The sequence below is a fragment of the Leguminivora glycinivorella genome, chromosome 22, assembly GCF_023078275.1.
Source record: "Leguminivora glycinivorella isolate SPB_JAAS2020 chromosome 22, LegGlyc_1.1, whole genome shotgun sequence".
Classification (NCBI taxonomy): domain Eukaryota; kingdom Metazoa; phylum Arthropoda; class Insecta; order Lepidoptera; family Tortricidae; genus Leguminivora; species Leguminivora glycinivorella.
The window spans coordinates 13,779,618-13,806,343 of record NC_062992.1 but is presented as its reverse complement, the minus strand read 5'-3'; the positions used below and the strand labels follow the sequence as shown (position 1 = coordinate 13,806,343).

At 37.0% G+C, this 26,726-nt stretch overlaps 1 protein-coding gene across 2 annotated transcripts in view; it reads right to left on the bottom strand.

Moving 5' to 3' along the window:
- Window positions 1-26,726, bottom strand: part of LOC125237706 (neuropilin and tolloid-like protein 2) — a 357,896-nt gene that overhangs the window by 82,962 nt on the left and 248,208 nt on the right. The window lies entirely within an intron of this gene.

Below are 26,726 nucleotides of genomic sequence, written 5' to 3'. Positions count from 1 at the left end.
CCATTACGTCACAGTCGGGGAGGGGTACGGTCGCATTTCTAACACATACCTACATACAGCCTGACAGACGAAGAGCGGAGACGGAACCCTACGATGGCATTTCTGTATAACACTCAAAAACCTCTTGATAAGTAAACAAGGCTTTTATAACAGAAATACCGACTAAATTAAATTCCTCGAGGCTTCCGGGGTAAGCAAAACGTTGCATTTCTACTTTCTACGTACATTTACTTTGTTGAATACGTTAAAAGATAGATGTGGCATTTACAACCATGTCAAAATGACAAACAGTAAGAGATTTCTTACAATCTGATTTCTAACGTCACTGTGACATAGTTCTACAGTGGCCTAGGGTTCCAATTGGTTGACTGTTCATGGTTACTTTTTTTGAATAGATTAAAAGATAGATCAGGCATTTGTAACTTTAATTAAAAAAAACAGTTAAGTGAAACAGAAACCGTAGGATTTAAAATAATTGTGTACCTATTAAACATTAACTTTAACTTAAACACATAAAATCACCCCCTGTCTTCCCAATAGGGTAGGCAGAGCACATTAAATTGTTGAAGTTTCTGTCAACTCTTAGAAATCAAGGGGTTGAATACGATTGAATGAATTGTTATGTTCTGAGTGACAGTTAGTCTATCGCCCATACCACAATTGAACTCATGCTCCACAGTCGATTTCTGCAACACCGACCAGACTTTGGTAGCGTGAACAAAATAATATGCCCCAGATTGTTGTAGGTTCTAGGATTGTAGGATTGTTGTTCTTTGAGTGGCATGCGTCCATAGGTAACGGTGACCGCTTTCCATCAGGCGAACCGTATGCTTGTTTGCCACCGACGTAGTATAAGAGGCAATAGAAATGGAAAATACTTTATAAATTGAAATAGATATCATACACGAGCCGGGAACCGAACCCGTGTCTTCAGCTTACGCCGCTAACGTCTTTACCACTAGACCACCCACGCGGATCGCCACGGCACGGCGCGGCGAGGCATATGCGGAACACTAGTTCGCACTTGGCCGGTTTTTAAAAAAATATATTTTTTATTTTTTTATTAATGTTCACCAACAGTGGCAACAATAACTTAATACAAAGAAACAAAAATTTTACCGCTTAATTGTAATTACGCCACCAATTATGGGACACAGCATGCATTAAAAAAACTATACTCTATAAACATTTTAATAAGATGACAAAATACTTACACCACAAATAGTTTTAAGGATTAAATTGTAAACAATCTTACAAGGAATCGGTGATACAATAAATCTGCTGCAGAATAAATAGTTTATTCTCACTTAGAATTGCTTTTTCTTTCTGATAATACGTGGGTCGTGGATGCTGGAGAAAAATAATAAACCAATAGTTCAAAGCACGATTTCTTTGAAATCATGTATTATAATGGCCAGGTGTATCGATCAAAAAGGATTGTATCAGATTTATTTTTACTGTATCACAGCCATTTTTTAAGACCTGTAGTCTACTTCTCATGAATATCGTACAATTTGTATCAAATTTATAAAGGAAAGGAAAAATATTTAGAGTCTAAAAACAAATTAAATTATTTTCATAGAAAATATTTTAATTTGTATTTTAAATATTCACACTACTGTTATGTTAGAGGGCGCCACGAGCCTTCGGAAATGTCATATACTTGGAATTTTTGACCCTTACCTTCGTGACCAGATGGCTGAGCGGTTTAGGTATCCGTCCGGTAAACGAAGAACACTGGTTCGATTCCAGCTCGGGACCTATGTCACTTTTTCTTTGTATACAGAGTGGGGCCTGTAACAAAGGCGAAGAATTGAACTGTAGGCTATTCTCCTTATACTGATCAACATTTGTTCAGTGACTTTTAAAAATTATGAAGTCTTTAAATTTTTAATTTTTCATACAAAATAAATATTAGCTTCAATGTACGCCATTATTGTTGTCATTGACGTTGTCTGTCACACTTTAGACTTAACAGAATTCGCAATACATTACCTCTTAGAAAAACCTTTCAAGGGTGATAAAAATCAAAATACAAGTTATTTTTAAAAGTCGCCGAACAAATGTTGATCAGTATAAGGAGAATAGCCTAGAGTTCAATTCTTCGCCTTTGTTACAGGCCCCACTCTGTATGACATTAATTTCATGTTTATGAAATATTTAAGAGTTTTGAATGATGCACGGTTAGTTTTAAAGACTAACTAGCTTTTACCCGTGGCTTCGCTCGCGTTAGAAAAAAAAAGTAGCCTATGTCACTTTCCATCCTTTCAACTATCTCCACTAAAAACATCACGTCAATTCGTATCTCCGTTTTGCCGTGAAAGACAGACAAACAAACAGACACACACTTTCCCATTTATAATATTAGTATGGATTACAGTAATGTAATTATCATTATCACAGTATGTTAGACAATACACGTGCAAATATGTATGCTTTTCTATCGTAACATACAAGTTTGAGTGCAATATGGGGTATTTCACAAGCAGACTAATACTTTTTATATTAAAGAAAAAATTGGAAAAATTTACGCTTCCGGCGGGACGTAATAGTCTGTCGGTAGATGGCGCTAGACGTCACGTGTGTACATAAGGAAAGGCATGGAAAGATTTGCGATGTCCGGCGTGGCTTCCGTAGCTTAATTGGTTAAGAGCATTGCACGGATTGCAAAAAGGATGCGGGTTCAAGTCCCGCCGGAAGCGTAAATTTTTCCAATTTTTCCTTTAATATAAAAATGTTTAGAATCGTTAGCAGACGTTTCAATTCGTTTCTGCTTGTTAAAAATTAAATTCAGACTAATACTGCCTAATCGCCGAAACTAATGCAGATCCCATTCTCAAACTTTTTTGGTGATTTTAGTAAATAATAAGCTACATTTTCAAGTAAAAATAAAAAATAGTGGACAAACTTATAATAGAAATTATTTGAGAATTTTATTGCCGGTTTTTTTGTACTAAAAAAAAATGATTAAAACTATAAAAAACTCCATTAAAACTCTACAAAAATCAATATTCAACTTAATTTTCAATTTCTTACACGACCACTTTTATCAGCGTATTAATAAACCTCCTCCGATTTCGTCCATTTTTTAAATGCGTCCAACCCGGAAACATAGCCAAATAAAAATATACGTAAACTCATGCAGCAAATTCTATGACATGACATTATTTTCGCTGTCCGCTTGGCGTGAACCCCATATTACACATTGTAAGAACAATACCGAATCTAAACTGAACTTAATCTACACGAGGTGAAAAACCGCAAACGCAGCCTAGGGTAGGCACATAAATCGGCAGAGGGCGTGCCACAGACGGTGACAACTGGGTTTCGCGCCAAAATAATTATATGAGGGAGGAGGAACTTTGCCCTATCCTCGTGTAGCTTGGTGAAATCTTTTTTTAACCCCCGACGCAAAACGACGGGGTGTTATAAGTATTTACGTGTCTGTTTGTCTCTCTGTTTGTCTGTCTGTGTGTGTCTGTTTGTGGCATCGTAGCTCCCGAACGGATGAACCGATTTAAATTTAGTTTTCTTTTGTTTGAAAGCTGAGTTAGTCGGGTGTTCTTAGCTATGTTTCATGAAAATCGGTCCACTATGTCGCAGGTTTTTAAAAAAATTTAATTTTGTGGTTAGGTTATTGTGCGACAAATCGCATCTAATAATTATTACATCTAAGCTAGGCGAGAAAAAAACCGCGGACGCAGCGTACGGTAGGCAACATAAATTGTCAGTGGGCGTTCCGCAGACGGTCGGCGCTTGGGGGAAACTTGGGGCGCCGGTACTTCAACGGAATTTATTAGCCCTCTTAAAATCTTAAAGGAATTAAAGATATAGATGACTAGCTTTTTCCCGCGGCTTCGCTCGGGTTAGAAAGGGACAAAAAGTAACCTATGTCACCTTCCATCCCTTCAACTATCTCCACTTAAAAAATCACGTCAATTCGTCGCTCCGTTTTGCCGTGAAAGGCGGACAAACAAACAGACACACACACTTTCCCATTTATAATATTACTAGCTTTTGCCCGCGGCTTCGCTCGCGTTAGAAAGAGACAAAAAGTAGTCTATGTCACTCTCCATCCCTTCACCTATCTCCACCTAAAAAATCACGTCGATTCGTCGCTCCGTTTCGCCGTGAAAGGCGGACAAACAAACAGACACACACACTTTCCCATTTATAATATTAGTATGGATATTATACGGTAACATGAGGAAACCGAAAACTACCTACTTGAAAAATAAATATTTCATTTTAATTTTTTCATTTCATTTTCATTTTCATTTACGCATTTCTTACGGCAAAATAAAGATAAAATGTTATAGGACGTCAAGCAAATTTCGCCAAAAAAAATGATTTTTTTTATTTTTTTTTATATTTTAAAATGTACTTTATAGTTTTAACTTTTAACTAGCACTTAAAATGAGTTTTAACATTTTTTTTTCTAAAAACCTCATTTGTCAAAGGTTTTACTGCTCATTTTTTGACATCTATCAATAAATAAATAAATAAATATTGGGGACACCTTACACAGATCAACTTAGCCCCAAACTAAGCAATGCTTGTACGATGGGTGCTAAGCGACGATATACATACTTAAATAGATAAATACATACTTATATACATAGAAAACATCCATGACTCAGGAACAAATATCTGTGCTCATCACACAAATAAATGCCCTTACCGGGATTTGAACCCAAGACCGCGGCTTAGCAGGCAGGGTCACTACCGACTGAGCCAGACCGGTCGTCAATGAGGATAGTGAGACTATTCTCCATAATGACATTAACGTCGTTAAAATTGCCTTTTTTTTGTACTGAATAGCAATAAGATTTTCTTTTCAATTGGTAATAACTCTGAAAATAGACGAAGTTCAGAAAAGTACATTGACATTTTACCTTTAAAGTACATGACATTTAACCTTTACATCACCTTCCGACCTTCAAATCAAGGGTAAACAGGCATAGACTCAGATATTGAGAGGGAACGCAGAGCCTTAGCGATGAGAGCTAATATGATAGCGCGCAGGTTCAGCAGATGTACAGCCCAAGTGAAGATCACCTTATTTAGAGCGTACTGTACATCGCTGTACACGTGTAGCCTCTGGACTAAGTACACCCAGCGATCGCTGAACGCTCTGCTCTGCGAGTCCAGTATAACGATGCGTTCAGGGTTCTGTTGCGGCTGCCGCGATACTGTAGCGCGTCCGGGATGTTTGCGGATGCGGGCGTGGACGGTTTCCATGCCTCGCTTCGCAAGCGTTGCGCTGCGATGCTTAGCAGAGTGCGCGGCAGTCGCCACAGCCTCCTGGCAGTCGTGGCGAACAGGTGGGACAGTGGCTTTTTGAGACACTGGTCATCCATGCACATCAGTCCCAATGGTAAATTTAATTTAATGTGATTTATTTAATTTGTCGTATTATTTATTTGTAATTGAAATGTTTGTAATGATGTGACTTGTATTTAATATTAATATTTATTCTAAATGTAATAATTGTTATTTAATTTTTAATGTTGAAATGTATAAAAATAATAATTTTAAATAATTTTTATGTTTAAATGTTTGTTTATATGTAAAATGTGTGATAATAATGATAATATGGATTTTTTTATCTGAAATATATGAATTTTATTTATTTTTATTTTTTATTTTATATTCTGGGCGAGCTCACTCCATCGTAGGCCACGTCTTTGCCTTTGGCTAGTCTGTTGTCAAGAGTAAGCCCATTCATAAAAAAAAAATTTAGTCTTAAAATGAAATCAGGTATGTATACGCTGTTAAAATCTCTCGCAGCGCTCACGAACACCGTGTATATCCATTCTCTTTGGTTTAACTAAATAATGTCCATTCATTAGGTTTAATTGTATTGGCTAAAAGTTTAACTGAATTCCGTACAATGAAACGGTACAAACCTTTGTGAAGATTCAATAAATTAACCTTTTGTACCTGTCTGATAACGTTAAGTGCTTCTTAAGGAGATTTAAGACTTATTGAATGTACAAAGAATTATTTGAAGTTCATTTAGTTTGTAGAGTCGCCAGATATTATAGAATAGATAGAATTTAGTTGCTTATTCTTAATATTGTGTTTTTATTTTGTTATAGTTTAAGGTTTGCATTGAGCGGATCGATAATATTTTGTGTACTTATTGTGTAGTGTATAGTCCAAGTAAAATGTGTTGTATGTATAGTGCAGGCTTTTAGTTCATAAATCCGCCGCTGGCGCTAGTGGCGCCACTGCTGCGTTCAGAAAAATTATTGTTTATCTGTTTGTTTTTAATATTAATATTATTGTAATTGTAATCATTGAGTTTGTATTGTTAATTATTGTTATTATTAATTTCTGTGGCTGTAGGGTTGAAATAATTGTACCTTTGTGTTTGTTTTTGTTTTTAAATTAATGTGTTATCTGTCGTGGCATCACCAAATGGGCCCTACGGAAGATCAGCGCTGGCTACATGGCTAGCATCATGCTGAGTTGGGTCCATTTCGTGATGAACACTTCTATGTCATTTTGTTCTTTGCCATTTTATGTTTGATGTCTGTACATGTCCGTACATGTTATGTGATCGTCATGAATAAATGTCTTTTATCTTTTATCTAGATATATCGAAGCGGCCAAGGTGCGCACAAACATCTAAACACGCCTTTGACGACCGGTCTGGCCTAGCGCGTAGTGACCCTGCCTGCTAAGCCGCGGTCCCGGGTTCGAATCCCGGTACGGGCATTTATTTGTATGATGAGCTGAGATATATTTTGTTCCTGAGTCATGGATGTTTTCTAATTATATTAGTTTGTTTTTCAGACTATATATTTTTTCTCTTTTTCCTACGAATAGGTATTACATATTATTAATATACTCTAAGTAATACTAGCTTTACTGCTTGCGAGATTGCCCTGAGCTTCCGATGAGAGTAATATCAAATATTATAGTGTATCACTAAAGAACAAAATACATAGTGGCCAGTAGGCCAGCTATGCATTAACTATTAAATATCTAATTTGAATTTGAATTTGATTTGAGGGTCAGTTGGAAGTGGAAGACCTAGGCGAACTTTTCTTGTTCAAATCGGGGAAATATTGCAAAAAGGCCAGGTCAGAAGTACTCGAAACCGACGAGCGTGTATGAGAAACGTTATGAAAGTGTGTGAAGCGAAAGTGATTTGTCAGGATCGTAGTAAATAGAAATCCGTGATCTCTGCCTACCCCTCGTGTAAACAGGCGTAGCCTAGCGGTAAGTACGTGCGACCTTCGTTCCGGAGGTCGCGGTTTCGAACCATGGCTCGCACCAATTAGTTATTCGGAATTTATGTGCAAAATGTCACTTGATATTTGCCAGTTGCTTTTCGGTGAAGGAAAACATCGTGAGGAAACCGGACTCATTCCAATAAGGTCTAGTTTATCTTTCGGGTTGGAAGGTCAGATGGCAGTCGCTTTCGTAAAAACTAGTGCCTACGCCAAATCTTGGGATTAATTGTCAAAGCGGACCCCAGGCTCCTATGAGCCGTGGCAAATGCCAGGATAACGCAAGGAGGATGATGATCTAATATCTAATTTTCTAGCTGTTTTGAACAATGAAAAATGTATAAAGTATTTATGATTCAAAATCATCATAAGTAGGTAAAATCTACCAGCCTGCTGAAAACATCAAGTTAAAATTTGTATGAAATTACTTTGCACTCTAGGGGATAAAATGCAATTTTGCTATCTGAAAAAAATGAAATGAAAATGAAAATGAAATATTTATTTTTCAAGTAGGCATATTACAATGCGCATATGAACGTCAAATAAAGCTACGCCGGCTCTAACCCTACGCCTCAGCCTCGAGAAGATTTCAGTCCCCCCTCAGTTGGGAGGGGGGTATCCACTATGGGACCGGCAAGAAACTCGGCGGGCAACTTCTTTTCAAAACATTACATCTTATAATTAACATGCATTAAATAACAACATACAATTTAACATGCAAAAGTATTCATCAAAGAATATGAATCTCAATATTTTGAATTCTGAATTCAATATTTAATCTCAATATTTTAAAGTCTGACAGTAGAATTAAACAATTTAAGAACATTTTAAATAATTATGGTTGTATATACCTTATTAAAGAACCAACTAGAATAAAAGGGCCAAGTGCTACTTGTATCGACAATTTTATAACTAATTTAGAGGACAACCTTTGCAAATCTCAAGTATTAGACACCAAACTATCGGACCATAATGTTATTACTGTCCAAATATCAGTGGAGTCAATAAATAATAATAGTAAATGTGAAAAATCTCCCATACTCGTCAGAAGCATGTCCAAATCTAACTATGAATATTTTCATTATCTAATTACTAGTGACTGTGATCTTTTACACCAAATTGTAACAAATTCTGACCCCAACTCTAAAATGAACTTACTAATGGAAGCGATAACTCACTACTTCAACATAGCTTTTCCAGAGCGTAAAGTATCAAAACCCACTTCTAATTATGTAAAATGGCAAACAAAGGGCATATCAATATCTAAACAAAATTTACAAAAATTAGAAATCTTACAAGAAGTTACACCTTGCGCTCAGAGAGAAAATCATATAAAAACCTACAAAAAACTACTACGTAAAGTTTTGATCTCAGCAAAAAGAATAAGTTTGTCAGAAAGGTTAAATAAAGCTAAGAACACTGTTAAAGAATCATGGAAAATTATTAAAGAACAAACGAAACAAAACAAAAAAACACAAAATCATATTGAAGCGATAATTAATGATGATGGTAAATGCATTACTAATACAGAAGAAATCGCAAACTCCTTTAATAATTTCTTTTCTTCAGTTGCAGAAAAAACGGCTGGGCACCTAATTAATGACAAAAAAACATGCAAAGACTTCCTATGTAAAGTTGAACGTCCAAACACGCGTATCAAGTTTATTCCAATTGATAGAGTTGAATTATTTAAGACAATAAAGAAGTTGAAGGATAAATGTTCCAAAGACGTATATAATGTAGATTCTCGTTTTGTTAAAAAAATATTCTTAGGAAATAGCTACTTACTAGAAATCTTACTAAATATTATTAACAGCTGCCTAACAGAGGGTATATTTCCACAATGTCTCAAAATAGGGAAAGTAATTCCACTTCATAAGAAAGGAGCAACAGAGGACCCTAACAATTATAGACCTGTTTGCATACTTCCAGCTGTGTCTAAAATATTAGAGTCTGTAATTAAAAATAAAATAACCGAGTATTTCGATAGTTACAGTTTGTTTAATTCGAACCAATATGGGTTCCAAAAGGAAAAATCAACAGGAATGGTGTTGCGTAAAGTTATAGATTTCGTGCTTTCAGCCTTGGACAGATCACAAAAATGCTGTAGTATTTTCTGTGATCTGTCTAAAGCGTTTGACTGTATCCGCCATGATGTTCTATTAATGAAATTGGATTACTATGGATTTAAACACCAAGAACTTAATTTGATAAAAAGCTACCTAAATAACAGAAGTCAAAAAGTAAATATCAATGGCACATCTTCAAAAGAAATAGTCGTAAATGTTGGTGTACCACAAGGATCTATCTTGGGCCCAATTTTATTTTTAATATATGTTAATGATTTACCGGAATGCATACCCAATTACGCTATGGTTACCCTATTTGCAGATGACACACATGTGGGCTTAAAAGAGACTAACCTAGACAAACTGGAACAGAATATCAAAAATATCATGAAAACGCTTGGAGAATGGTTCAATGCTAACGGAATCATTTTAAACTCTAACAAAACTACATTATTGACATACCATAATAAAAATATAATTGATAGTATAAATATTAGTGAGATAGGATTAGTAAACGTAACTAACACAATATTTTTAGGATATCATATTGACAATAAGTTAAGTCACTCATTTCACATTGACAAAATTTGTAACAAAATAGCTTCAGGAAATTATGCACTATTAAAACTAAGACCCTTAATCAATCGTAAAACACTTATATCGGCTTACTATGCTCTAGTTCACGCTCATCTGAATTATGCTGTAACTACTTGGGGCAACGCAGTTGGAATAAAAAGAATTCTTATATCTCAAAAACATTCAGTGAGAATTGTATACAATCTACGCAAAGGCACTTCCGTTAGAGAATTCTTTATAAAAAGTCGAATCATGACAGTAATTTCATTGTACATATTTAACTGCCTATTAGAAATCCACAAAAGTAAGAATGATTTTAAAACGCGAAAGGACATTCATACATATAACACACGAAATAAGTATAAGCTATGCGTTCCTGCAACAAAGTTAGTCAAAACATTTAAACAAGGTATCTCCTTAAAAGTTACTCTTTATAATTTACTGCCTGTAAACGTAATAAATTTAACATGTACGGAATTTAAAAATAAACTGAAACGTTTCTTTCAATGTAATCCGTTCTATTCAATCAATGAATTTACTGAGAAAATGAAAAATAATGTACATCTTATATGAATTATATCTTTGTTTTATATAAGCTATTTTAAGACATTGCATGATTAGTTTTAGCAATGACCTGTAATTGACTTGCTAGATGTAACGTGTTTTGTTACTTGGCCAAATAAAGAAACTTGAAACTTGAAACTTGAACAGACTAGGTACTCTATGGAAATCAATTTCAATAAATTATATTATTGCTTAATAATACGTCGTTCTTCTTCAGAGAAAACATATCAAATTGTCATAGAAGAAAAAGATAATATGAATCTCAATATCATTAAATATGTAATTTACCTACACAACATAAAATATAAAATATTTGATGTGCTTTCTTATCTGAACTGTGTCCTCTATACATAATACAATTATTTTAATTGCTATTCGTTTTTTGTAGTTTCTGGTTCGGGCCATGCATGTTTGTCTGTCAAATAGTCCTCGACTCTGTAATAAGCCTTTAACATCAATGATTTTTTTAAGTAGTTCTTAAGAGCTGGGAGGGGTAATCTCAAAGCAGTGTCAGGTAACTTATTATAAAAATGAATGCATTGCCCAACAAATGACTTCTGTACTTTACGGACACGAAACTTCTTTATGGCAAGCTTATTTTTGTTTCTAGTGTTATAATTATGGATATCAGAATTCTTAGTGAAACAGTCTAAATTCTTAACAACATAAATTATACTATCATAAATGTATTGGGAAGCTACAGTTAAGATATTAATTTCTTTGAAGAGTTCTCTTACTGATTCACGTGTTCCTAAGTTGTAAATAGAACGAATGGCTCTCTTTTGTAATACAAAGATAGTCTGTATGTCAGCTGCTTTGCCCCAAACCAGAATACCGTATGACATTACACTGTGAAAATAACTATGATACACTAGGCGAGCTGTCTCAACATTAGTCAGTTGCCTGATTCTCCTAACGGCGTATGCGGCTGAACTTAATTTGCTTGCTAGTTTCTTTATTTGAGGACTCCATTGTAGATTTTTGTCCAATGTTAAACCAAGAAACAGTGTTGTATCTACCATCTCTAAGCATTCATCATTCAAAAGTATTTTTGTATCGATTGGTTTAACATTCGGCAGAGAAAATCGAATACATTTGGTTTTCTTAGAATTAAGAAGTAAATTGTTGACAGTAAACCACTGCAGTACATCAGCTAACGTGCTATTAATTACATTGTAATCCGTAGATTTTCGGTCAACATTAAAAAGCAGTGATGTATCATCAGCAAAAAGTACTATTTCACAAAAGTTTTTCACTATACATGGCAAATCATTTATATAAACCAAAAACAGGAATGGACCTAAAATTGGGCCTTGTGGCACTCCTAATTGGACTACAGTCCCGCTAGAGCGAGTTTTGTTAACAACTACTGTTTGTGTTCTATTGCTAAGGTAAGAAGACATAAAGTTTAGGGCATTTATAGACAAACCATAGTGTTCTAATTTCAAAATGAGCGTTCCATGATCCACACAATCAAAGGCTTTTGAAAGATCACAAAATATGCCAATTGCATCACAAGAATTTTCCCAAAAATTATATATATGTTTAATGAGTACCGAAGCAGCATCGGTCGTGGAACGGCCCCTTGTGAAACCGAACTGTTTGCTTGTAAGTAATCTATGTCTGTTGAAGTGTCCCAGTAGATCATTTAACATTAGCTTCTCAAAGACTTTACTTAGTACAGGAAGTATTGATATGGGACGGAAATTGGTTATATCACTCGAATCACCCGATTTAAAAAGCGGTATGACTTTGCTACATTTCATAAGATCTGGAAAGGTGCCTTGTGAAATTGAAATATTATATATTACGGCCAAGTAAGGTGCTATTATATCTATGACATGACTAATTACTTTAACTGATGTTCCCCATAAGTCTTCCGTTTTCTTTAAATTGAGTGACTTGAATGTTTTAACAATATTTACAGAGTCTACTTGACTAAATTCAAATGAATTATTACATTTCTTAACATTAGCACAAAGTAATGAATGGGCTTGAGCCGCAGAAGAATCGTAAACTAGAACGTTCCTTTGCTAATCCGCGAATTGATAACGTGCAAGTCAATCAGTGTTAACCTATTGTACTTACTTGCGTATTTTTACATGCAATTAATTTTCCCACCCTCCCACCGCAAAAATAAAAATAAATACGCAAATAAATACAACAACCCACCACCAAAAATACAAAACTCGACACGTGTTTCGCCTCTCTACGAGGCATCCTCAGGAGCTGATGTTGACGGTCCGAAGTTCCGCAACTGACTGATCGTCTCCAGAATGGTCGGCCATATTTATACTTTGTCCACCCCCCCTACCAAGCAAGTTAGATGGAGAAATTCGTAATAACGGCGATGACGCAACATTCAACTGCTCATTAAGGATCAACCCCCTATTGTTGTACCTAATTATTTCCAACTGTTCCAAAACCCCTAAACGCAGCCCTTTCTCACATACATGTAATACATCAAAAGAATGATTATCTGATACAGTATGGCCACTCTCTATCAAATGCTTTGCAAAATTGGATCTTTCTGGATGGTTGTGCCTGTACGACGCCATATGCTCCTTGTACCTGGTAGTGAAATTTCGGCCCGTTTGGCCCACGTACACTTTGTTACAAACATCACAGGTCAACTTATAAACCCCAGATTGTTTCCCTTTCTCGATCCTGTCTTTTCCGTTGCAAAGCTTGGTGTGCAAAGTATTATTTGTCCTAAAGGCCACTGGAATGTCGTTTGACTTCAAAACCTTATAAATGGCCTCCGACACTTTGCCAACATAGGTAATGCTCGCTTGACACCTCTTAACCGGTTCAGAAGAACGTGCCGCATACAACATATTGTTAACCATAACCATTCGCTTCTTTCTGATGATGCCATCAATGATTGACTTATCATAGCCGTTCGAAACTGCCAAGTGGTAAATATTGTTCAATTCGGCTCGATAGTGTTCCTCAGAAAAAGAGGCACAGACAACATCCTATGCACATAACAGTGAAAAGCGGCTAACTTATGCTGCCAAGGGTGTGTAGAAGAAGCTGGTATAACCGTGTCAGTATGTGTAGGCTTGCGGTAAATTTGGAATTGATGGCTATTATTTACTCTAGTAATGGTCAAATCTAGAAAATTCAGTGACTTGTCTTGCTCTAGTTCCTTCTTAAACTTGATCTTTGGATGTTTACTATTAAGCCCAGTAACAAATGAATCCAGCAGGTCCATACTCCCCGTCCAACAAATAATCAAATCATCTACGTATCTGAAGTAATACAATATATTATCATTCCCTGCAATGTGCTGGTTCTCAAAGTGGTCCATAAAGACATCCGCCATTAAAGGACTTAGCGGAGAACCCATGGCCAAACCATCACTTTGCAAATAATACTGTCCCCCAAATCTAAAATAATTATGTTTCATACAAAGAGCAGTTAGATCTATCAACTCATCTACCTCCCCTGGATGTAAACGTTGCTTTTCAAAAAGGTCCCTAAGAATATCCAAAGTCTCCCCATACGGCACATTCGTAAACAAACTATCTACATCCAACGAAAGCAAGACAGCATTATCCGGAACAATAATATCTTTGATCTTTTCTATTAACTGCAAACTATTCTTCAAACAAAACTTCGGCCGGAACTGGGACTTTTCTCTAATAATGTGATTCAACCTCTTAGCTAGATTATAAGTTGGCGCACCCAAATATGAGACCACTGGACGAACTGGAATGTTATCCTTATGAATCTTAGGCAGCCCATAAAGAATAGGAGCTCGTGGATTCATTGGCACAACCATGCTCTTCTGATGTTCAGTTTCAAAAACAAACATAGAGTTCTTAATTGCATGTCTCAGATCTTTCTGAAATCCTGGAGTTGGGTCTCTCTGCAAGCTTGAAAAGTCTTCACCTTGAATCAGATCCAGAACTTTCTGATTATAACTTCCTTTCTCCAGAATAACAATGCAATTGCCTTTGTCCGCTTTCGAAACTACCAAATCATTTTCTCGCACTTTCTGTTGAATAGTTCTCAAGGCCAAACCATCAGAACAAACTCCACCACCCTGTGCCGGAACAGTACTTTTAATAACATTAGCTGCCATGGTTTTGGTATCTAAATCACCACGGCCACGCACTATCGCTACCTCTGAATCCACAGCCAAATTCTCTAACGTCCCCTGAGTAATTTTTGGTTGGAAATTATATTTCAACCCTTTTTCTAAGAGCCCTATTTCATTTTCCGAAAACTCCACATTAGTTAAATTTTTCACACGAGGATGGAAGTTATGGTGAGGCGTTGGTTCCGTTTCCCTCCTCCTCAAAACCGAACTAGAACTCGACTCCGTTAACCTACGCAATTTGTTTAGCTGAGTAGTATACATCTCATGTGCAAGTTCAGAAGCAAAGCATCTCGCCTTTTGGTCTAGGATATCAAACTCGAGATTATGCAACTTAAATGAGAGTTCAGAATACAACACTTTAAGATGCAATTTCAAATTATCTCTAACCGAAAACCAATGGCGAGATTCTTCGTTCAACCAAATTCTCTGAGCCCTACTAACAGCCAACTTAGCAGCCCTTGAATTACTACTACAGCGCAAATGGATGTAATTAGGCACAACGTTCAAACGCTTGCACTGTTGATTAAACCACACATTCTGGACAGCGGCACGATGTTGTTTGGTTAGTTTGACATAAAGTCGTGCCTGTTCGGCCACGCTAGCCGTTTTCAAATAATCGATGGAATCAGGCGTTACTTTGCGGAAATCCATGTTAATCGTAAACTAGAACGTTCCTTTGCTAATCCGCGAATTGATAACGTGCAAGTCAATCAGTGTTAACCTATTGTACTTACTTGCGTATTTTTACATGCAATTAATTTTCCCACCCTCCCACCGCAAAAATAAAAATAAATACGCAAATAAATACAACAACCCACCACCAAAAATACAAAACTCGACACGTGTTTCGCCTCTCTACGAGGCATCCTCAGGAGCTGATGTTGACGGTCCGAAGTTCCGCAACTGACTGATCGTCTCCAGAATGGTCGGCCATATTTATACTTTGTCCACCCCCCCTACCAAGCAAGTTAGATGGAGAAATTCGTAATAACGGCGATGACGCAACATTCAACTGCTCATTAAGGATCAACCCCCTATTGTTGTACCTAATTATTTCCAACTGTTCCAAAACCCCTAAAAAAGTTAAGTAAGTTTGATATCCTAGACCAAAAGGCGAGATGCTTTGCTTCTGAACTTGCACATGAGATGTATACTACTCAGCTAAACAAATTGCGTAGGTTAACGGAGTCGAGTTCTAGTTCGGTTTTGAGGAGGAGGGAAACGGAACCAACGCCTCACCATAACTTCCATCCTCGTGTGAAAAATTTAACTAATGTGGAGTTTTCGGAAAATGAAATAGGGCTCTTAGAAAAAGGGTTGAAATATAATTTCCAACCAAAAATTACTCAGGGGACGTTAGAGAATTTGGCTGTGGATTCAGAGGTAGCGATAGTGCGTGGCCGTGGTGATTTAGATACCAAAACCATGGCAGCTAATGTTATTAAAAGTACTGTTCCGGCACAGGGTGGTGGAGTTTGTTCTGATGGTTTGGCCTTGAGAACTATTCAACAGAAAGTGCGAGAAAATGATTTGGTAGTTTCGAAAGCGGACAAAGGCAATTGCATTGTTATTCTGGAGAAAGGAAGTTATAATCAGAAAGTTCTGGATCTGATTCAAGGTGAAGACTTTTCAAGCTTGCAGAGAGACCCAACTCCAGGATTTCAGAAAGATCTGAGACATGCAATTAAGGACTCTATGTTTGTTTTTGAAACTGAACATCAGAAGAGCATGGTTGTGCCAATGAATCCACGAGCTCCTATTCTTTATGGGCTGCCTAAGATTCATAAGGATAACATTCCAGTTCGTCCAGTGGTCTCATATTTGGGTGCGCCAACTTATAATCTAGCTAAGAGGTTGAATCACATTATTAGAGAAAAGTCCCAGTTCCGGCCGAAGTTTTGTTTGAAGAATAGTTTGCAGTTAATAGAAAAGATCAAAGATATTATTGTTCCGGATAATGCTGTCTTGCTTTCGTTGGATGTAGATAGTTTGTTTACGAATGTGCCGTATGGGGAGACTTTGGATATTCTTAGGGACCTTTTTGAAAAGCAACGTTTACATCCAGGGGAGGTAGATGAGTTGATAGATCTAACTGCTCCTTGTATGAAACATAATTATTTTAGATTTGGGGGACAGTATTATTTGCAAAGTGATGGTTTGGCCATGGGTTCTCCGCTAAGTCCTTTAATGGCGGATGTCTTTATGGACCACTTTGAGAACCAGCACATTGCAGGGAATGATAATATATTGTATTACTTCAGATACGTAGATGATTTGATTATTTGTTGGACGGGGAGTATGGACCTGCTGGATTCATTTGTTACTGGGCTTAATAGTAAACATCCAAAGATCAAGTTTAAGAAGGAACTAGAGCAAGACAAGTCACTGAATTTTCTAGATTTGACCATTACTAGAGTAAATAATAGCCATCAATTCCAAATTTACCGCAAGCCTACACATACTGACACGGTTATACCAGCTTCTTCTACACACCCTTGGCAGCATAAGTTAGCCGCTTTTCACTGTTATGTGCATAGGATGTTGTCTGTGCCTCTTTCTGAGGAACACTATCGAGCCGAATTGAACAATATTTACCACTTGGCAGTTTCGAACGGCTATGATAAGTCAATCATTGATGGCATCATCAGAAAGAAGCGAATGGTTATGGTTAACAATATGTTGTATGCGGCACGTTCTTCTGAACCGGTTAAGAGGTGTCAAGCGAGCATTACCTATGTTGGCAAAGTGTCGGAGGCCATTTATAAGGTTTTGAAGTCAAACGACATTCCAGTGGCCTTTAGGACAAATAATACTTTGCACACCAAGCTTTGCAACGGAAAAGACAGGATCGAGAAAGGGAAACAATCTGGGGTTTATAAGTTGACCTGTGATGTTTGTAACAAAGTGTACGTGGGCCAAACGGGCCGAAATTTCACTACCAGGTACAAGGAGCATATGGCGTCGTACAGGCACAACCATCCAGAAAGATCCAATTTTGCAAAGCATTTGATAGAGAGTGGCCATACTGTATCAGATAATCATTCTTTTGATGTATTACATGTATGTGAGAAAGGGCTGCGTTTAGGGGTTTTGGAACAGTTGGAAATAATTAGGTACAACAATAGGGGTTGATCCTTAATGAGCAGTTGAATGTTGCGTCATCGCCGTTATTACGAATTTCTCCATCTAACTTGCTTGGTAGGGGGTGGACAAAGTATAAATATGGCCGACCATTCTGGAGACGATCAGTCAGTTGCGGAACTTCGGACCGTCAACATCAGCTCCTGAGGATGCCTCGTAGAGAGGCGAAACACGTGTCGAGTTTTGTATTTTTGGTGGTGGGTTGTTGTATTTATTTGCGTATTTATTTTTATTTTTGCGGTGGGAGGGTGGGAAAATTAATTGCATGTAAAAATACGCAAGTAAGTACAATAGGTTAACACTGATTGACTTGCACGTTATCAATTCGCGGATTAGCAAAGGAACGTTCTAGTTTACGATTAACATGGATTTCCGCAAAGTAACGCCTGATTCCATCGATTATCCGCAGAAGAATGTAAACATTTTGTGGTGTTAACGGCTATATTTGAGAAATAATCTTCGAATGCCGAGGCAACATCGCTGTTCGACACTATTTGTTGATTATCTGATACAATGTTGACTTGACAATCGCGTGATTTACATTTACCAGCTTCTTTATTTATAATACTCCAAGTTGTTTTCACTTTGTTGTCCGACACTTTCAATTTAGAACTAATAAAGTTTTTCTTGGCAGTTAAACACACTTTCTTGAAGATTCTTGAGTAGTTTCTTACATAGTCCAGGAATTCTGAATTCTTGTTCAGCTCTCTCTCACCATAAAGTTCATAAAGTCTTTTTCTACTTTTGTGAATACCTACAGTAGCCCATTCACTAAACTTTGTTTTAACTTTTGACCCACTAATAGATTTCACTTTGAAATTGTTATTAAATTGATTAAGAATTACATTGAAAACATCTTGATACAAATGATTACAGTCATAATGCGAAAATGGTATTATAGACAAACTATGTAGAATTTCATTTTTGAATGATTCCAAGCGAGATCCAGTAATGGGTCTATATGTTATTGTTTGTGGAGTATCATGAATAACGTTTAAGAAAGCTGCCCTTTGGCCGCTGTGATCGGAATGAAAACAGTTAAATAATTTCTTATCTATACATTCACAGTTACAAAAAATATTATCTAGGCATGTTGCACTAGTCACACCTACCCGGGTAGGTTCAAGAAATAAATTTAATAAATTAAACGATTTAAACAAACAGAACATTTTAACAGTATTACTAGATGACTCGAGCAAGTTAACATTAAAATCTCCACATACAATAACATGTTTTTGGCCCTTGCATACTAAATTCAGAACATTTTCCATTGTAGATTCAAATATGCTGAAGTCAGCTGATGGTGGTCTATAAACACATACAATAATATATCTGTCTAATTCAACACATGAAATTTCTATAGTTCTTTCTATGGAATATTTTACAACATCTTTGCGCTCTTTACACTTCATACAATTTTTAACAATAATAAGGGAGCCACCATGAGCAGCAGATTTTCTGGCAAAAAAACTAGCTAATTTAAAATTAACATAATCAAATATCAACTGTTCTTGTTTCAACCAATGTTCAGTAATACACATAACTTCAACATTATTACTATCTAAAAATAATCCTACTTCTAATTCTTTGCTGGAAAAACCCTGAATATTCTGGTGAACAACGTTCATATTCAGGTGTTTTTCCGCTGTCTTACAATCTAGTTTAAATGAGGCATGGGGTCCTTGGCTTTGTCAGCTGACTGAGACTTATATATAACACTATTACATCTATTTGGCTCAATATTGAAGGCCAATAACTCCACTAAATATACAAATGATTTCTTTGGCAAAAATACCTTCCGTGGAGCTAGCATGAAGCGCTCAATGAATTTATTTAAGTCAAAGAAATGGTACTTTTTATTAACAGCTATGGCATGGTACATTAAAGAATTATAGTAGGCTATCTTACAATTATAGTCATATGATACATTTTCTGCATAAGGTAGTGCACATAATATAATTTTCCCCACACCAGATTTTTCAATAACATTTAGTGTGGACATCAATTTATCTATGCTAAGCTTATCTACATTAAGACTATTTCCTAATAAAATTACTAATGTAGTACTGCTATCATAACATCCCTTTGAAATAAGGTCACATAAATGAGACAAAGTAATGTTTTGATAACAGTAATCGTTTCGTAATGTTTTCGAATAGCTAAGAGAGCTTTTACCAGTTGGTGTGGTGAATAATAATTTGATTTCTTGCCTAAATAGTTGGAAGCGTAAGCAATTGTCACTTTGTTTAGGTACCTGACCTGCTGTGAATTGATCCACTGTGTACCACATAACATCCATCATACGGGTGACGTCGCCAGGATCGTTTGTATCTCGTCGCCTGTACTTTGATGTGCTATTCTGATTTTTTCTCTTATAAATGTGATTTGACTGGAGCAATTCGTAAAAGCGTATTTTTTAACCCCCGACGCAAAAACGACGGGGTGTTATAAGTTTGGCGAGTCTGTCGGTCTGTCTGTCTGTCCGTCTGTCCGTCTGTCTGTCTGTCAGTTTGTCTGTCTATCTGTGTGTGTGTCTGTCTGTGGCAACGTAGCTCCCGAACGGATAAAGCGATTTAGTTTATTTTGTCTGAAAGCTGAGTTAGTCGGGAGTGTTCTTAGCCATGTTTCATGAAAATCGGTCCACTATGTCGTGATCGGGGTTTTTTTTTTTTCAAAATTTTAATTTTGTTCTCTTGTGATGTGGGGACTAAAGGACAAGTTGATTGTATGGAATATAGGTTTATTCTGCTTAGTATTACAATGTGCGGTTACTTATATAGTATGGTTAGGAGTTGTAGTGAAAAATCAATCATGGGTAATTGTGTAAGATTTTATAACAAACTTCCTAATGCCATCACTGAACTGTCTTTTAATCGATTTAAACATTATGTAAAGCGTATACTGATCTCTAAAGCCTACTATAGCACACAAGACTACATGAATGATGAAACACCGTGGGATACAAGTATTGCTGAAAACCATTAATTATATAGCTTATTAATGATGATATTGATAATTCAATGTATTTTTATACAATTTTTTTGACATTTAGAATTTATTCTAGAAGTTTTTAGACCAGTATTTTTTTTTATACAATTTAGATTGATATCATTTTATTAAATCAATGTAGTTTTAAAACAATATTGTTTATTGCACCAGTAAATTGCTCTGATATTTAGAATAAGATGAATATTGTACTCTGTTGACAGTTTAAAAGTGCTTATTGTAAGCCTATTTGAATAATAGTTATTTGTTATACAAGGGGGCAAAGTTGTATTTTAACGCCGAGTGTGGAATTGAAAAACGAGCAAGTGAAAGGATTCTATAGTTGAACCACGAGCGAAGCGAGTGGTTCGAGAATAGAATCCTGAACTTGCGAGTTTTTTAACACACGAGAAGTAAAATACATTTGCACCCGAGTGTAATACAAAACTTTTCCCCTCACTATAGCGAGGAAACTACAACGCAAAAAATGCGTTTATCACTGCTTCCAGTAGTTCCACAGGTGGTAAATCATCTTTATTACTAGATTCACCTACTTTTATCAATTTTAAAGCAGTTAATTTGACTTTATTCAAGGTCAAATTACTTTACCCACTAGTGGATAAAATGCGTTTTTACCCGCTGGTATTAAATGACAAAACACGTGTTTCCGAGCTAGTGAGGGGAAAAGAATATTTTGATTTTTGATTGATTAGTGTGACCTGTCATGTATGGCCTGTCACACTACACTCTTAAATGCGATTTGAATGCAGAAATTCGTAAAAGCGTATTTTTTAACCCCCGACGCAAAAACGACGGGGTGCTATAAGTTTGACGTGTCTGTCTATCTGTCTGTCTGTCTGTTTGTTTGTTTGTCTGTCTGTGTGTGTCTGTCTGTGGCAACGTAACTCCCGAACGGATGAACCGATTTCGATTTAGTTTTTTTTTTGTTTGAAAGCTGAGTTAGTCGGGAGTGTTCTTAGCCATGTTTCATGAAAATTGGTCCACTATGTCGCGGTCGGGGGTTTTTTCAAAATTTTAATTTTGTGGTCAGGTTATAAATATTAATACTTATTAGACTATAAACTTTCGTGAGAAATATTCAAATATTTTATGAATCTAAGGTTGTACTCACGATATTATATCGCTTACCTTACCCATTATTCATAAACGTTACCATCAGGTGTGATCGTGGTCAAACGTCTACTTATTCATACAAAAAAAAAAAAACGTTTATTAAAGTCATCAAGCCGAAAAAGTTCGTTTGTCCCTTTCTATCACTGCACACCAATACGTCGGAAAGAGACAAACGAACTTTACCGGCTTGATAACTTTAGTGAACGTTATAAATAAGGGGTTAATTATTAAAATCGATCACGCTATCCAATATTACTACCGAAAACCCGACATACATAACCCGTCTAGTTTGTATAAATTAGTAATCCAATTTCCCGAGAGATGGCGCTGTACTTTGGGCTACTTCGCGTTGTTAAGATTTTTCCTAGGTTAATGGGTGTTTATGAACGGACAAGAGGGGGCAAAATAGAAAAAAATCTGTCAAGGTGGTCCAAGACATGCACTAACCTTCTCTCCGGGAGTCAGGAACCGCAGGCAGGATTGGCCGGGGCCCACAATTCACCAAGGAAGCACAACCGCTCTCGCACATGTCTTATAACAGTCTGTCAGGCGTCAACAACTAATTAGAGGGCCGCGCGGGCGGGGCGAGGCACGGGGGGAGGGGAAACATATCTTTTTCTCAAACATGCAATGAAATATTGTCTTTACGTTCCTTAAAATGGGCTGGGAAGTATCGCTTTTTGGGCGCAACAACTCGAGAGGACTGTAAAGGGATTTCATATTATTTTTTAGGCCTAGGCCTGCAAAGTAACTTTTTTTCTAAAATATTGTCCTTTAGAGCATTTTTTTTTATTTCATTGTATCTTTGAGAAAAGCACTATACATGCCTCGGCGTGAAAACGGATTCCCGGCCTCGTATCCCTATCCGGCCTCGCTCGCACGCTCGCTCGGCCGTATATACCCACTTGGCCGGAAATCCTCATTTTCCCGGCTTCTGATGTAATGTACTATTAAATATATATATATGGTTAGGTAGGTAGAATTATAGGTAGAATTTTGAACAATGGGGTTGTGACGGGTAGGGCTCGGATACCGGTTAAATTTTCAAACCGTTATCATGTACTTGCGGGAAAACCTTTAAGTTTCGTTTACACTCTAAATACCGCTATTTTAAACCGGTTTTTAGGGGAACGCTTTCATAAAGGTTTCATTCGATTAACCGGCTTAGAACAAAATAAACCGGTTTATTCCGCAGCATGATAGGTAATACCTACTGTTCTAACCGAACAAAAAAGTCGCTGCGCGAAAGTAGGTTTTTACGCCGGTGCGTCTCGCCACTCGCCGAATAAACCGGTTTATTTCGGTTAAAATAAAGTTCTCATAACGTTCGCGTTCTTTACAAAGTTCGGAGTAAAATCGAAATAAAAACATACATACAATCACGCTCGTTTCCCATAAAGGGGTAGGCAGAGCACATAAAACTGCTAAAGTTACAGTGTCACTCTTGGCAAATAAGGGGTTGAAAGAAAAAGAAACTGTGACATTGCAGTGACAGGTTGCCAGCCTCTCGCCTACGCCACAATTTACCCCACATCCCACAGTCGCCTTCTACGACACCCACGGGAAGAAAGAGGGTGGTGAAATTCTTAACCCGTCACCACACGGGACCCCGGGGAAAATCGAAATAAACCGGTTTTAACCGGTAAAAAATAAACCGGTTCCGAGCCTTGGTGACGGGTATGACCTATTTAATTCTCTCTACTGTCTGTATGTCTCAAATGAGGACACTTATTGTAGAAAGCACAGGAGGGTTACCATGACGTACTAAAGACGTTCAGTTTAGGTCGAGAGAAAGGGACACAGCTATAGCAGTTACATAGCTCCGTCCCTCTAACCCCCCAGAAACCTACACTGAGCGTGACCCGACAAGCTCTTGGCCGGTTTTTACACCCCGACGCAAAAACGGCGGAGTGTTAAGTTTGACATGTCTGTCTGTTTGTCTCTTTGTGTGTGTCTGTCTGTGACAGAGTAGCTCTCGAACGGAAGGACCGATTTAGATTTAGTTCTTAGCCATGTTTGATGGAAATCGGTCCACTAGTTTTTTTTTTTTGTGGTTAGGTTATTATTATTAAGCTTCTGCACGCCCAACTAACTCCAACATTGATGCAGGTAAGCTATTTCCCATTACCACGAAGGAAGCTAGTTTCAAACTATTCCAGCACGTAGGTGGTTAATCCCCGACCGGGAGGCCTTTTCGATAATGAACGCGAATTCAGTTCTCGCTCGCAAACTATCGATCCTATTCGATATTTAAGGTACGTCAAATACTTGATGTAAATACGATATGGATGGAGAAAGTCGACCGGTCTGGCCTAACGCGTAGTGACCCTGCCTGCTACGCCGCGGTCCCGGGTTCGAATCCCGGTAAGGGCATTTATTTGTGATGAGCACAGATATTTGTTTCTGAGTCATGGATGTTTTCTATATAAAGTATTTGTATATTATATATATCGTTGCCTGAGTACCCACAACACAAGCCTTCTTGAGCTTACCGTGGGCCTCAGTCAATCTGTGTAAGAATGCCCTAATAATAGAGGTATTTCCTTTATTTATCTTTTCTCTTAGATTAGGATATTTTATAATATGATTATAAAAGTAAAATACAAAACCACATACAAAACAATACAAAATATTACACATTAAGTATAAAAAACCTAACCTAGGGTGCCGCCAGCAGCGGGGCAGGGCCCAAGCTGCCGGTGGTTAGTTCTGCATCTGGCCCTTGATCCAACCACCTAGCGAGAGTCTCTCGAGATGTTGGTCGAGACTCTTCGCTATGAGACCGTTCGCTGAAACGACTATAGGGACAATGATCGTTGAATCAACATCCCACGTGGCGGTTATCTTGTGAGCCAAATCTAGGTACTTACTGGACTTGTCCTTCTCGGCTTTCACGAGATATAGAGGTATTTATTATTATGTGACAAGGGATAACGCAAGGAGTATGAGAATGAACAGTATTTAGGCTCTAAAGCTAATTTCTGACAAATATTATAGTTAGAATCGGGCATTAGCTTCTAGTGCTTGCAAACTATGTATGGCTTGTAACAAGGCGTTCGTAGGGAAAGTTGGGACGCATTCTAAGCCTTATAATTAAGGTTATAATGTGTTTTAGATCCCAGGACGTATTAGGAGTTGGTTTATTATTAGGCTCATGTTTCTCAACTCAACATTATCTAAGTTTAGGTTTTCATTTAAGACTAAGATTATTTGCTATTACTTAGGTATTCTTTGGGATAGTATAAAGCTCTAAAATTTGAGCTCTTTTTAGAGTAATGGTTGTACTTACAGCAAGCTGCCTAAGCCCAGAATACAGTAAGTAATTGAGTACCAATGATGTTATGAATAAATATTTTCTTTTTCTTTTCTTTTCTTTTCTTTTCTTACCGGCTGGCCAAGTACACCAATTTCAATGAATGTTTACTTATCACCGACATCCCTCAAGAACTTCGTCTTATGGGTGTAAACCTAATACGGGCGAACCTCTTAACGGTGGTGAGTATAGGACATAAAAAATGTAATTACATAACTTTTAATTAAAATTGAAATATTTTTTTTATCCATGCAAATTAATTCGGCCCGCAACGTAATGCAAACACACTCGCGTTAAACGCTCGTTGACAGTTGTCATTGATTGACATCGCAACCACGTTTACAGTATATTGCTGCTGGAAAAAAAAATCAAAAATTCATTATGGGGTGAAAATTAAGAGTAAATCAAAAATACCTCTTAATTAATGATAACAATATTGAATTATACGCCTGGTTTCATTTATCGCCCTTATTACGTTTACGCGCTGTAGATGAGATTCCGGACTCTGGCAGCAACATGTTTTAAAAAAATTTGGTTTTCCCCTCACTTGCTCGGAAACACGTATTTTGTCCTTTAATACCAGCGGGTAAAAACGCATTTTATCCACTAGTGGGTAAAATAATTTGACCTTGAATAAAGTCAAATTAACTGCTTTAAAATTGATAAAAGTAGGTGAATCAAGTAATAAAGACGATTTACCACCTGTGGAACTACTGTAAGCAGTGATAAACGCATTTTTTGCGTTGTAGTTTCCTCGCTATAGTGAGGGGAAAAGTTTTGTGTTACAGTCGGGGGCAAATGTATTTTACTTCTCGTGTGTTAAAAAACTCGCAAGTTCAGGATTCTATTCTCGAACCACAAATTTAAATTCCACACTCCCCCCCTTCCCCTTGTATAACAAATAACTATTGTTATACAAGGGGGCAAAGTTGTATTTTAACGCCGAGTGTGGAATTGAAAAACGAGCAAGTGAAAGGATTCTATAGTTGAACCACGAGCGAAGCGAGTGGTTCGAGAATAGAATCCTGAACTTGCGAGTTTTTTAACACACGAGAAGTTAAATACATTTGCACCCGAGTGTAACACAAAACTTTTCCCCTCACTGTAGCGAGGAAACTACAACGCAAAAAGTGCGTTTATCACTGCTTCCAGTAGTTCCACAGGTGGTAAATCATCTTTATTACTAGATTCACCTAATTTTATCAATTTTAAAGCAGTTAATTTGACTTTATTCAAGGTCAAATTACTTTACCCACTAGTTGATAAAATGCGTTTTTACCCGCTGGTATTGAAGGACAAAACACGTTTTCCGAGCTAGTGAGGGGAAAATAACTATATTTTATCTAAGGTGACGCCTAGATATTTAATGTGGGTTGTTTTGTATATGTATTTACAGCAGTGAATCAGAAAAGCCCTAAGATCCTCCAGCTTGTTTGTTATTATTAGTTTATGTTTAATTATCCACCTATTATTATTATCGGGGCAATATTGCAAAAAGGCCAGGGTGGCTAGCCGAATGGCACAATCGCTCACGAAACGCTCACGAAACGAAGCGCTAGTAGATATCTATCTCTATCGCGCTTGCGTATTGGCGC